The 15,000-nt window shown below is 35.8% G+C and overlaps 1 protein-coding gene across 4 annotated transcripts in view; it reads left to right on the plus strand.

The window, feature by feature from the left end:
* Positions 1-15,000, plus strand: part of LOC102003651 (chromosome unknown open reading frame, human C15orf41) — a 208,361-nt gene that overhangs the window by 64,675 nt on the left and 128,686 nt on the right. The gene's annotated exons all lie outside the window — the stretch shown is intronic.

The raw sequence follows: 15,000 nt of genomic DNA on the forward strand, positions 1-15,000 counted from the left end.
AAAACATCATTCAGTAGTACATGTTGGATTTTATTTTTTTACTTTTTGTCAGGGATTTTTTTCCCCCCTTTGATTTGCTTTGAATCTGCAATTATCAGTGTCTGGTGGCCCAGTTACCTTGTGAAGGTTTCATTTGAATGAATTAAGTACTTCCCCTAAAAATTCAATATCATTTCAATAGATGTAGCCTCTAAAGTAAGCTGCAGTGATGCTTCGTGGGGAAATCACATGATGTCAGAATGGTATGGTTTCGATTTAATCAAGAAAGAGATTAAAGTGGATGTGTGTTATTTTCAACTTCTCCGCAGCACCGCCATTTGTCAAAGTCAACCTTCTGATTGCTTTGGACCTACTGCTATCCAGGTCTTGTCAAAATAGTAGTCAGCAGAGTCTGAAAGCAGGTAGACTGGCCTGGACCGAACAGTATCAAACACAGTAAAACAGAATTCATTGAGTTGTGAATTATGAAGTTAATAGGTTGATCATAAATTTTGTAGCCATTAATTTATCTTTATAACGCTGGCACATCTTTGGTACTTTTTTCTTTTTATTTTGTACCATTTCTTATGATAGAGTTAAGCAGTACTGAATATAATTTTGATGTATACTATATATCAGAATTCCTGTAATTCCAATGCTAGGATTAAATGTCTTGCATGAGTACACTGGAGAAGGACATGAGCATATTTAGAAGCATATCAAGGAGAGGGTATTTCAGGAATGTGGCTTTTGGAAAGGAGGCAGTGTAAATATTGTATGCTTGAATTACATTAGGATTATGTATAATCAAATAACTGTATTTTGAGGCTCTTTTTTATAATTGCTTGGGTTAATGGCTGTTTCACTGTGAGTTGTTAACAGAGTCAGGTTTTTATTTCCTTTAAGTAAAAATCATGACAGGTATTTGATGTTATTTTTAATCATCATACTAGGCTATTGTGAGGGCACCTTTTTAACTCTATATTTGCCAGTAGGGTGACTCTAAGTCAGAAAAGTATTAAAATATTCTTCTGGACAGAGAATGTTTTTAAAAATCTTCCTCTGGTTATATGACAACCCATAATTAAAGGCTTATTATTTCAAAAAGCGACAGCAAATATTAATATTATTGCCAGGTTGTAGCTTCCCGTCAGTTTGCTGATGATGCCAGGTGATCTTTCTTCTCATTGTCTATTTCATTGCCCTTTCTTTCTTCTTCCTTTTCTTTTTTTTTAAAGAGCTTTAAGATACTATGGCTTATATTCTGACACTTTCTTCCCCTTCACAGCAGCGACCTGGCTGGCCTTTGGCAATGAAATTCAATGCACATGGCTCCGCAGTCAAATCATCAAATTTCCCTGTGTGTATATTAGAGTTTTGTAATGTGTTTCCATTATGAAACAATGCGGAGATAATTGTCTTTGGTAGCAATTAGCTAACAGGTTTGTTCAGTGCTATTGGCAGAGGCATCCATCATCCCCTTCCCTGACCACACTTTTGTCTGGTGAGGACTATGGAGATCAATAGAATTCTATAGAGGGGAAATCACCTCAGCTTTAATGAGCTGCGAGCCTCAGTCAGTCTTGGTTTGTATTTTTAATTTTTTCCCTTTAAAATTAGAAATCAGGTGAAAAATTCCATTCCTTTGGGGGAGGAAGGTGTTCTGTATATACTGTTACTTTCACTAGATCAATGCTCAATTTAAATTGTTTTTCCTTCTATACAAAGGTATGACCAACAACATGGGGCATATAAGCAATGTGATTGCAGTAACATATGCTCTAATAAAGAGCGTGTCCACTTTTACCGAGTATTGCTGAGTTTTTGGTGGAATAATTCTTGGAGTATGATATGTACTTTCTGCTCATACTACTCTCAGGAGTTAAAAAGAAACCTGTGTGACATTCCTGATAACAGCTGGTTCTGTTGTACTGATTTTGTTATTGGCCCTCATTAAATAATGCTCTACTGTTTTTTAGACAGCTTTTCTGTTGTACTGTTGCTTCATCTCACAATGAAACAACTCTATTGATAGATTATTGCTTAGATTTCAGCTCTATAAGTGAGAAGAAGTGGCTTGGCCATGGTCCTGTAATTACTACCCCATAAAGATGGCTCTAGATTCTCAACTGTATTCAAATGAATTTTTTCCCCTCCCAAATTAGTGTATGGCAGTTTACCTACATTGTACCATTTTCTTTTTCTCATGAACTCCAAGTGGAATCACCAGTCCATCTGTTGCCAGGGAGAATAGCTAACATTTCTGTGGTTTTCTGTGGCCTCAGAATACCCCAGTGAGGCTGGTGGAGCATCTACAGCTGGTATATAGGTTGGGCGACTGAGACTCTATGAGCTGTAAATGCAGCGGCAGTGAAGGGTGTGGCAGTGCTAGTGCTCAAACTCAGCTTCTAGGTCCTCAACAACTGTTGCACTAGATTATGGTGAATAAAGTGGTGCTTGGGATAATTGTTGGGGAAATGCTGTCAGAATAGGATTGCAGGTTGGTCTGTCCCATTACAGACCTAGGCACAAGCAGCAGGTGAAGAGCTCTTTACTGTCAGGCCATCAGGCTGCGTGATTGAGCCATGCCTTGCTCACCAGTTGCTCAGTGTAGGGTGTTACCAGTAGCATTTTGATTAATAACAAGTAGTATGTAGAGAGATTGTACTGGAGTCTGTTTTCCTAAAAATGAGTCTTTATGTTTTGAACAAATCCTTTAAGTTTCAAAGTCAGATTTATTTTATTTTAGATTGAAATTTCTTATTGCATCAAGGGAGAGAATAATTGGGAAGTGGTGACCAGGTACAGATTGAGTTGCTGAATTCCATTTTATAATTTATCTCTGGACGCACCTACCCATTTTAACTTCTGTATGAATTTTAGAGATTGTAGCTTTTTTGGGTATTGTTCAGTGTTTCCCATTGTTAACATGGTCCTGCTTTCAGTCGAGCCTCAAACATTAAGTGTGTGAGTTTTACACCAAAAACTCTGATTTTCTACTTAGAGTTATATTATAAAGAAATCTGTTAATGAAAGCTTTCCTAGGTAGAACAGGTACAATCATTGAAATTAACTCTTCTTTTCCTTTTTCTGTCCTCCTTTCTATTATTGTAATCATGCACATTTATAGAGTACAGTGTGATAATTTGATGCAAGATCAAATCTGGATTGTTTGCATTTGTTTCCTTAAACAGTTTTAAAAAGTTTTTATTATGTAATAAGTATACACCGTTATAAGGTACAGTGTGATGTTTCACTATGTATATATAATATGTACTGATTAAATCAAGATAATTACTGCTTGCATCTCCTTCTTATAACTTTGTATATGGAGCTTTCAAGCCCCTGTCTTTAGTTATTCATAAAATATGTACTAGGTTTTTGTGAACTCTAGTTACTCTAGCTTTAGAGCACACACTAGAACATTCAACCTACTGCTTCTGTATTTTCATACCTGTGCTAGTCAGCTTTTCATCATTAGGACAAAATGTCTGAGATAAACAATTTAACAGAACAGTTCTTGGCTCATGGCTTCAGGGTTTTTAGCCCATGGCTGGCTGGCATCAGGGCGGAAGCATCATAGCAGAAGGGCCTGGTGGAGGAAAGCTGCTTACTTCATGACAGTTAGGAAGCAGAGAGGAAGGGAAAAAACAAACGAGGAAGGGGCTAGGGACCATATAAGCCATATAATACCCAAGGTTATGCTTTCATGAGCCATTCCCTTTGAGGAAGCCTCACCTCCTAAGATTCCATTACTTCCCAAAATGCCATCATATCATTAATTTCATCAGTGGATTAATGGGCTGATAAATTTAGAGCCCTCATGATTCAGTCAGTTCCCGAATCCTACCGGCTTGCTTGCTTTTAGGTAGAGAGGGCTTTTCTTTTTTTGCCCCTTTGAGACAGCATCTTGCTGTGAAGCTCAGCTAGGCCTCTTTATTTAGCCTCCCAACTGCTAGGATTATAGGCATATGCCACAGCCTGGTTCTTTGGGAAACTGGCGATCCAAATCATAGTAGTACCCATAACCATAACAGTTTCCCTCTTCCTCTCCATTACCCTTCTCATCTTCTAGCGATTGCATTTTATTTTCAGATTGACTTTTTTTTACTTCCACATATTAGAGAGGACATGTTGTATTTGTCTTGCTGTATTTAATATACTTCTCTTAATATAGTCCCTTATATCTATTTTGCTTTAAATAGTGGAATATTATTCTTTTTATGGCTAAATAATATTCTAGTCTATATATACAGCATTTTCTTTGTCCATTCATATGTTGATGGGAATCTAGGCTGATTCTGCACCTTGGGTATTGTGAATAGTGCAGCAGTAAACACAGGCATACAAATTTCTCTTTGATGTGCTGGTATCATTGGAAATATCTTTAAAAGGGAGATTGTCTAAATGCGCAATTATTTCATGAAACTCAGTCATCTGTAAATATATTGTAGGCATGGTTATTAATAGTGTCACATTATAGTAATATTAGAAGCTAAGCATGTTGATTATTCCTGAGTCTGAATATAAGTGCTTAAAATTTCTGAAGATCCATTGGGAAAATACCTCTATCTTCATTATAAACTAATGATTGTGTTTGTTTCTTAACCATTTTGTACAGCCTCTCTCTGCTTTCCATACAGCAGTGCAGTATATTTTCCTTGACTTCAGGATCAACCACAGTAAATAGTCCTATCATTTAAAGAGGAACAGTGGAGTGGAGTGGAGATGAATGTTTTGCAAAGATCCTTTATATTTTCTAAAGGCGATATGCTTTTCTACCAAACTTGTGGATAATTCCCACCCCTAGTAGAACTATATTTTTTCCAATGGATTACTAATTTTTGATCTACTTTTTCGGTGAATTTAATTCCAGTTTTCAAATAAATTGTTTAGTGCTTCTGGCATTATGTTAGGCCACCGGTACACAATGCAATCAGTCATCTTTAAACTCTGGTTTAATAGAAGGAAGTGTGAGAAAACATCCAGTAGGTGTTTGGATCTGATTAGAGTTTGTATGCTTCCTTCCTAACATTACATACTGCAATACTGATGCCTTTGGAATTCGCATTCTTTATTCTGCAGCTTGTCCAGAGCTGTTTGAGTGCGGACTATGCTGGGTACTGTGTTACAGTGGATAGAAGAGGAATAAAACCAGTGAACTCACTCACAGTTGAGTGAGGTGCAAGAAGCATATACATAGTAATTATGAGTTTGTCTTTGCCTTTAGAGGAGAAAACATGCTGGAGGAGTCAAAGGAGAGATATGTTCTGGTTTGCAGAAGCAGTGGAGGCTTCCTGGATTGAGTATAACTGTAGGAGAAGACAATTTAAGGTAGAGAACTGTGGCAACAAAGAAAGGAAGATGGAAATGTTTACTGTCTGCCTAGGAAGAGTCCACACATGCTAAAAACTTAATACAATCATAGTGAAATTAAAGTTGGACAGATTCAGTTGAAGTCACCTGAGAGATAATACTGAATTGTAGACCTAGGCACTTGTACTGAATTTAGCAGACAGTGTGAAGCCATTGATAATTCTGATTAGCAGAGTGCTATGATCAGAGCTTTCATTTTTAGGACAGTGTTTTTCACTGAAACAGTTGTAAGGATACTCTTGGCCTGGAGGTAGTAGCTAGAAGTATGTATAATTTCCAGCACTGTTCTGTAACTCTACCACTTCTCTTGAACTCAAGAAAACATACTTGAATACAGTTGAAAGAGAATGACATTATTATAAAAATTACTGAATTAATTTTCATGACACATAAACTTCCTTGGTATTAGTTATAAATAATTTGCAGCATAATTTGTAATTATTCATGATACAGAGCTGTGTGTTCTTGACAGCAATTAAAACCAAAGTTGAAGATGATTTGGCAGCACTGTATAGAATGGTCAAAGGGGTAGATACTAGATACAATGAGAAAGACCAGTTAATAAGCTATTGCATTAGGCTTACAGTGGAAGTGATAGAGGAAAGAAAATGTATAGGGGATGGCAATTTACTGTATACTGGCAGTGAAGACATAAAGGGAAGCTAGGATAAATCTGAGATTTTAAGCTGGATATATTATACTAAGAAGAATAAGGGTTCCTTTGAACAGAGATTGAAGAAGACTGAATTCAGTCTGGATTATTAAGTTGAGATTACAAAAGATATTTTATAGAGTAGATCCATGGAGTTGGAAATATGGGGCTTTCAGAGAGAGATTTGTGGTTCACCTCTAAATAGAATGTTTTTTTCAAGATGCATTGAACAGTAGGAGGCAGTCTTCATTCTACATACGAACATTTAGTTGATTTATTCCAATGATTAATAATAAGGTTATTAATGATTTAATTTCCATTCATATAGTACATTAAATTTTTCTACCCCCTAAGTGGTAGGAAAGTGAATGTAAGGTGTGACTGCATGTTCCAGGAATAAATGCATTGTGGGCAAGAAGTGAACACAGGTGTCTTGTCTAGAGTAGGTCATTTCGGAGTGGGATGCTCCCTCTTCTTTGAGCCCTCTTGTTTGTTGATTTCATATTTATTAAATTTGAAATATTACTTCCTTACATGTTGGACTTACATGTCTTTTGGCTTGTTAGATAATTTTAAAAATTAAAAGAACTCTTAATTTTGGCTTTGTAAGGTTATGTATGTTATTGTTTTCCATTTCTTGAAAGTTTCGATGTATCCGGTCCTCTCCTCTGAAGCTATTTGGTTTATGCCGTGTAGGTGAAATTGCAGGGGTAGAAGTTTGAACTTATTTTAGATTCTCAGGCTTTGTTGATAAAAATTATATCTATAGTTTGATATGTTCTTCTGCCTATTTATAGACTTGCTTTTTCCACTTCGTGGAAACAAAATAATTTATTTTCACTAGCGTGGAAAAGAAGTATAGAACCATATTTGTTGTGTGATTATACTGAAAGATTTTGTCATTTAAGAAGCTCAGAATTGGAAGTTAGGTTCTAACTATGTTTTATATACAGCAGTCAGGAGCATTTAGTGAACTGTCTATTATCCCTGATCATGGGTATAAGCAGAAGATGATTACTTGAAATTCCAAAATAATCTACCTTGGCTATTAATGTTGATATCTTACTGAACTTCTTATAAATCCTGCTACCAAAAACTTTAACTGAAAAATGTTTTTCCCCTTATATTTTTCTCAACGTCCTGTGAGGACAACTTTAATATATAAAAAGCAAACTGGACAGTGAGTAAATTGTTAGAGTAGAGAAAGGTGACGGTGAGAGGATAGTCGGGGAAGGACCAAGGAGTTTGCAGAATGATCCACAGCCTGAAGCCATGAGAGGAATGGAAGATTGATGACATGCTATCGCTTGATCTGGACAAATATAATCTCTCCACTCCTACTGGACATTTTGCTTGCAAAGCATCTAGAATTGAAAAATGGTTTATATATGCTAATTTGGGTACAGTCCTCATTTCACATAATTTATTGTGCCTGTCTAAAAGAAGTTATTTGGGAAACTTACAATAAAGTAGAATTTCTTTAGATCTTTAAAATATGCATTAAGGTATACCATTGATATATAAGAAAAAAGTCTGTAATATTTTTACTTTTCGGTTTGCTATAGGATATTGCCTTTTGACATTTTCACTTACTCTAGAAACTTTAGTGCACAATCATGTTGATTGGATTTTCTGCTTTAGAAACACAAAAAATTTTTTTTTCTATACTGAGGATTAAGCCCAAGACCTTCACATGGAGCTACATCCCCAGTGCTTTTTATTTTGAGACACAGTCTTGCTAACTTGTCCAGGCTGTATTCAAACTTGTGATCCTCCTGCCTTTTCTCCCAGAGGGCTGACATTACAGGCAGGTACCACTGTGCCCGGCAGAAATATGATCCCTTAATAAGGTAGTTTTTGTTTTTCTTAAAGGAAGCATTTACTTTGGATGCCAAATTATGTTGTATCCTTGCTCCTTTTAATTAAAGACCTGTTCTTATTTTACTTCTTTTTTTAATCAGGTGATTTGACTAGGGGACAGAAGTTTTGTCTAAGCCTATCAAGACACCAAGTCCTTTTCCTGACAATTGTATAATTATAGAGTGGAATGTGGAAATTACGAAATGGAAAATGAAGTGCCCCTCCACGTACAGTTAAGCTGAATTGCTGGGCTGGGGATAGCTCAGTGGTACAAGCGCCTGCCTGGCAAGTGAAAGATCCCAAGTTCGATTCCCGGTATAGATTGAATTGCCGCTGAATTCCCCCCTTTGCAGTTGCTTGCTTCTACAGTCTGCCGGTCTTTGTCTTAATCCTATCTGTGCTAACTCTTGCCTCTGCCCCTGCAGTACATACACTGTTGCCAGACTGCAAGGCTGGTAGGATGATATCCTTAATTGTTTTGTACCTGTTGTGTCAATCTTGCACTATTTTTTTTCCCCATTTAGTTTTAATCCTTGGACACCAGTTTTGACCTCAGCATTTAGCTTTCCTTTCAGCTTAATCCATTATTTCTTCAAAGTACTTCTGAAGTTTAACTTTGCTCTCTCTTCTAGGGTGTGGATGTTCCATATTCCCCAATTTCATGGATATCATCTTTGGTCCCCATTGTTTCTGCAACTTTATTGCCTGGTTAGATTGCTTTGTAGTTTTGATGCTTCCTTACATGTTTATTTTTTAGCTCCTTTAGGTAATTTGAATAAGCAGCTATCATAGTGTTTGGAACTTAGATAGCCCATATTGTATATCAGGTGCTTTCTAAGTTTTTACCTACTTAGACATTTAATCATCAGAACACCTTTAGGAGGCAAGTAGAAGTATTGTCCCCATTAACAGGTGAGGCAACCAAGGAACTGAGAACTTAAGTAATTTGTTCCGAGTTACAAAGTAAGTAACAACAGTGTAATTCTGTAGCTCATGATCCTATAAGTTTTGCTAAGCTCCCTCCCTGGGGTTGGAGGAGTGAGATATATTTTATAACACAATTTTGTGTTGTGAAACTTGTATGGTTAAATCGTTTTCATGAGTCAGAAAGCTTTCAAGTCAATATCGTAGTTAACAAATATTGTTGCCTGTACACAAACTCTTTAGATTTCCCAATATACCCAAAAAGAGTTCTTATTTTTTTGTAATTCTCCAACAGACCTTTAAGTGCTTGTGTAATTCATTTACTTATGTCATACAGTACTATATGTCTTTATAAAAAAGGCTTAACATATAAATGCTTAACCTTTACTTCTTAATGATGAGCTTTTAAATTGTTATTGTGCTGACATAATTAGGTATAATGCCTAAAATGCTTTGTGTATGTAGCTATAAAAAGAAAGTAATGTGATATAGGACTGACAGTAAAGCTGTATCTAGGAAAAAATCCTATGGAAGGTTGAAATTGAATGTGGTAACTGCAATTATCTAAAAGGAAGTCTATTACCTTATGATAAAACTGTCAAAATAATGATTGGGTGCTCCTACAAATTGTACAGAGAATCAATAAAACCAATATTACATCATGGTTTGAGAATTTAGGAATTCTACTTTCTCCTAATTCCTAAGAGGATGCTAATATATTTAAAAATGAGATAATTAAAGGATTTATAATGCTTTATCTTGTAACTCTTTTTTTTGAGTAAATATTTTGCTTGAAAACCTTGATGAACAACATTCTTGGAATATATGAATAGTATTAATTCATTAGCTAGATATAAATATGCAGACAATGTGAGCTATTTTCGTTTGCTTTTTGAGAACATGAAATACAATGTTTGGATGTAGGTTGTAGATAATTTTTGCTTCTTTAGGGGCTAGTGTCTTACTCTTTTGGATCAAGTTCACCTGTGATGTTATTGTAAATAGGCGACCAAGAGCTGAGACTTGAACTTGGATCACTCAAGCCTACATTCTTCCCTGTTAACTCTCGTCACATGCCTGACTGCACAAATGAACATTTTATATTTCAGTAGAGAAATTTATTCTTACTAAAGCCGATTATTGCAGATAGGTGAGTGTTTTGTCTTCTTTACTAAGCCATCTTAACCTCTAACTTATTTTTTTTTTTTGATCTAGCACATTTTATATAATTAATATAGACCTAACTTTTGGTGAACATAATCGTCCTTGTCTTGGTTCACTGCTTCGTCCCATCTACATACACAAATGTTTGTTGAATTGAAGTAAATATTTTGTTGATACTGTATCTACCATCTACTTGTGACTCTAAGATTGAGGTTCTGTTGGTTCTGTTAAGGAATTTTGTGAATAACACATACAACATTGGACTAGAACGTGACAGTTTACAAAAAGTTATGATGTACAGTGGTAGCTTGGTTTATGAGCACTTTTGTTTGCAAACAATTTCGTTCATGAGCAGAAGTGCCTGGCAAACTTTTGTTTCGTTTGCAAACTCTGCATTGGGTAGCAAACATGACTATGCCATCTTTCCTACGCAAACACAAATGTGGTCATCCTTTCCCAAATCATAGAACAAATTAAGTTCATGAACTGAGGTACTTTATTTGACCCACACAAGTCTTTGATGTAGTTAAAGCACAAGTTATAATCTCAGGTTCATCAGTGATTAACCGAAATTTAGGACAGATGACCACCCTTGTTACAGATTGCGAAGGTGCAAAAGCTGGCACTTGAACTTGGATGCAAACCTACATGCTGCTTTGCTTATCCTTACCACGTACCTGAATGCAGAAACAAACAAACAGAAGCAATAAATGAGTGAAGAAAGTCAGATACTCTGATTTGTCTTCCACTTGCCATTATTTAATGAATGTGAGTTTAAAAAGTTATTTAGATATTGCCCAAATGCTTAGCTTTGCTTCATGTCATGAATGTTTTTCTCCTTTTTCCTTAAATTTCGTCTGTTACAACTTGTGTGTATTTCTACCTGTAGAGTAAGAATCACAGTTTGACCTTAACTTTCCCCTTGAGTAACATCTTTGGGAGCCATAAATTGTTCTTCTTTAAAATCAAGTAACATCTGCCTTTCAGTATTCTAAACTAAAGATAATTTTTGTAAATTGCCTAGTATGGTGCTTGGCAAATAATAGATACTTGAATGATAGTGATTTTTGTAGCAATAGGCAGTAGAATCAAATGAGGAATTAATTTGCCCTTCATTTTCTTAACTAGTCTTAAATTTTGAATTCTTTGAGGATTTTGGACATCTTTTTGTGGAACTTCCTGAAATGCTTTTTGTGACCCTCCATATGGAGAGAAATTTCATTACATCAGAGCTGAATAGAATGGAGGCTGCCCTAACATTTCCTGAATTTTTTTCCTAGCTTATTTTCCTTTGAAGTAGTAATACTACAGCATACATTTAAGTCAATCTGCATATGTGCTGTGGGAATTTCCTTTTTATCCCTGCTACAGTTAGTTATGATTGCATCTTATAATGCAGGATGTATCTTACAACCAACATTCTTTCAAAAGCATCTGGAGTTGATGAGAGGAATAGGTGGTGATGGAAGGGTTAAGTTTGTCTTGAGGTGTTTTGTTTTGTTTGTGGCAAGACATTGAAGATTAAATCCAGGGCCTTAGCAGTGAGCTATATTTCAAGCTGGGCTGGAACTTTTGATCCTCCTGCCTCAGTCTTCCAGAGTGCTGGGATTCTAACTTGGTGCCACCACACCTGGATAATCAGGGGTTTTCTGGGGGCAGCAAGTTTACTAGAAAGCTTTTACTGTTTTTTAATACAGTGTTTTATTTTGTGATTATGTTAGATCATGAGAAAGTTGCAAAGATAGTACAGAGAGTTGGCCCTATACCCGTCATTCAGTTCTAGTTATCCCTAACGCTGTCATCCTGCATTATTGTGATACATTCATGAGCATGAAGAAACCCACCAGGGTGCATTATTATAAACACAAATGCAGATATCATTGGTTCCACCCGTTTTGCCAGTAGTGGCCTACTTCAGTCCAGAGTCTAATCTGGGATCCTACATTGCACTTAGTTGTCCTGTTTCCTCAGCGTCTTCTAGTGTGTGACCATGATGTTTTCAAGGGGCGTCAGTCAGGTATTGTGTTTAATATCTTCAATTTGTGTATGTCTAATATTTTTTCTCATGATTACAGTGAACTTACAAGACTTGGGAAGGGGGCTGGGAATATAGCACAGTGGCATAAGCGCCTGCCTGGCAAGCACAAGGTCCTGAGTTTGATTCCAGGTACCAAAAAAAAAAGACTTGGGAAGGAACAGCACAGAGGTCAGCTTTCTCCATTTCCATATCACATCGAGTAATACATGATACCAGCGTGACTTATCTCTGTCTATATTAACCTCAATCTCTTTGCTAGGTAGTGTTTGCCAGATTTCTTCCCTGTAAAGTTATTCTTTTTCCCTTTCCATACTCAACCTTTTGGAGTCAAGTTACATATTTAGCTCACACTCAGAATGAGGAGGGCAGTTAAACTCTACCCTCCTGGGGAAAATATCAGATTTATTGTTTGATTTGCTTCATAAGGGAGTTTTGTCTCCCTAGTTATTTATCATTTATCTGCATAAATTTGTATATGTATGTATTTTGTAATTTTGCTTCAGATCCCCACTGGAAGCTTTTATTTAGATTTCAGAGTTAAATTTATACAACCCATTTCAATCCTTTCTTTTAATACTCTGAACCGTCTTTCCTCTATTTCCCCTAAACCAATTAAACATGTACCCTTGTCTATCATTTATTTCAGTGATGAAACTATTTCACAGTAGTTTCCAGTAAAGTTTCTTTATAGGAAGTCTGATAAATTCTCTTAAGTTGCATACTTTTTCTTTCATAAACAGGCCTTATTATTAAATGTAATTTACTTAATCTGCCCTAAGTTTTGACATTTGGTTTATGTATTAACCAATACTTTGATTTTGGGTTTTATTTTTGCTTATTACCTAGTTTTAATTATTTGGACAATACTTTTTGAAGTGGAGAAGTCAAATTATAAGTAAATTCTTCTTTAAACTAGACCTGTTTTCTGTCTTGCAGTTACCACTCCTCCATAAATTATCAAAAATGCTAGAAAACCAGTAAATACCTTTGTGGTAAGGCATTGGGTGGGCACAGTGCCCTACAGCCTGTTTATTAAACTGATTTCTGAGTTATTGTTTCAGATCATAGTTTCCTGAATTTACAATGTAAATATTTCTGTTGAGTTTTCAGACTTTTGATCAACATTCAGGCAAGACTAAGCTAATATGGCTGAATATTCCTTTAAGTAATATTTTACATAGTTAGATGCTTTAGTATAGGCATCCATTATTTTTATTTATATGAAGAAAAAATACTAAATGAGAAAGAAAAGAAGTAGTGTTTAATACTCTGCCCATTGATTAAATTGAGGTTATAGTTTGAGATAGAAATTATTTTTACTGCCTAGTCATACTTAACAGTATTTCCCATGTGTTTTTACTTGTCTGTGTTCATGAGTGAAACAAGTAAAAAAGAAAGATCCCTGAATAATTTGAGCAATGTGAAAATGGGACATTAATAAATGGTTTTATTTTGACATATGAAGCAACAGATTGTCTTTCCACTCCAGTGCAGCCATCCAGAATTGAGAGGTGTCTATCCCTGAGGGCACAGGAAGTAGACTGCACCACTCACAGAACCATTCGCCGGTTCCATGTTCTTTAAGTGAGCACTTCCGTCAGTGGTGCTGTTTGTATGGGGCCGCTGACCAGGCTTTTTTCTTGGAAGGTGGAAATCTGTGTCTTTAGGTGAATTGTGTCAGGCAGAAAGCCTGGGAAAAGTGAGGTGTACAGACAGGTGACAAAGGGGCAGATACTGCTTTTTAAATTCCCTAATTTGCCAAGTGTGTGGTGCACACCTGCAATCTTAGCACTCAGGAGAATCAGGAGGATTGCCATGTGTTTGAGGCCAGCCTGGGTTACTTAGGGAAACTGAATTTAAAAAATAAAAAACAAGAACAACAAAATCCAGAAATGCAGAAATTTGACATTGCGTGTTTTTGTTTTTCATTAACTGGGCACTACTTCTTCACTCTGTGGAAAACTGGGTCTTCTGGGTGACTCAGAGGCATATGCTTTATTAGGAAAGATGAGGTCTTCAAGGACTTGCATTCCTTTCATCAAAGTTACTACTCAGCAGACACAATAACCACTTTCTTCCTGAGCAGACAGTGGAATCACAGTTGGACATCTAGGATTTAGTTCATTTGTCAGACACTGATTTTGAAAGATTTTATTGTTAGGAAAGGTACTTTTTATGAAGCTGTTATCATAGTTGTCTTATTTTGAAGGTATTTTTTTCTTGTACCTATAACACGTATGGGAGATATCTCTTTAAAATGACCCTAGTGTTTTCTGAAATAGTGTAAGCAAAGTGAATTACCTTTGGTTCTGGGAAAACATCAGAATATACCAGGATAATCATGTGAATTGTTTTATCATTTTATAAATTTTTATGTTTTTAAATTTGTTTGATGTTGGCCATATTGGTATTTTCCCCTCAAAAATTAAAATAGAGTGGCAAAATTTTGAAACATTGAAAATGTCAGAATGTTTTGGCATAGAAAAACAGAATATTTATTAATTTAAATATTTGAAATTTTACTTAGCATTTATTTATCCTTCAGGGAGGTAAAGCAGAATTTTTTTTTTCATTCTTTTGGGTGTTTTATTTCTTTAAATAACATAGTTGAATCTTTGTTTTTTTTCCCTCTCTCTTATTTAATTTTAAAAGAAAGTATTGAAATTTTAAACTTTAGAATTGCTATACTTTTTCAGTGCAGTATTAAGCAATCAGTGTAGCGATATGAATTTACATTTTCACTCAACAGCTGTTTAATGGGTATACCTCTATGTGTCAGGCACTGTTATGAGCCTTTGTTAGACATCAGGAAAACGACAGAACAGACAGAATCCCTGTCCTGCAGGAATGCGTGTCCTAACAGTGAAGGCTAACCCATATGTAGAAGTAAGTAAATTATATAGTATATTAAGATGATAAGTGCTATGGGGGAAATAAACAGCATAAATTTGCAGAGAACATGTATGTATAGAGGTGGAGAATGAGTAATTTGATTAATTTGGTGAGG

Source organism: Chinchilla lanigera, unplaced genomic scaffold, assembly GCF_000276665.1.
Source record: "Chinchilla lanigera isolate Chin_1 unplaced genomic scaffold, ChiLan1.0 scaffold00015, whole genome shotgun sequence".
NCBI lineage: Eukaryota > Metazoa > Chordata > Mammalia > Rodentia > Chinchillidae > Chinchilla > Chinchilla lanigera.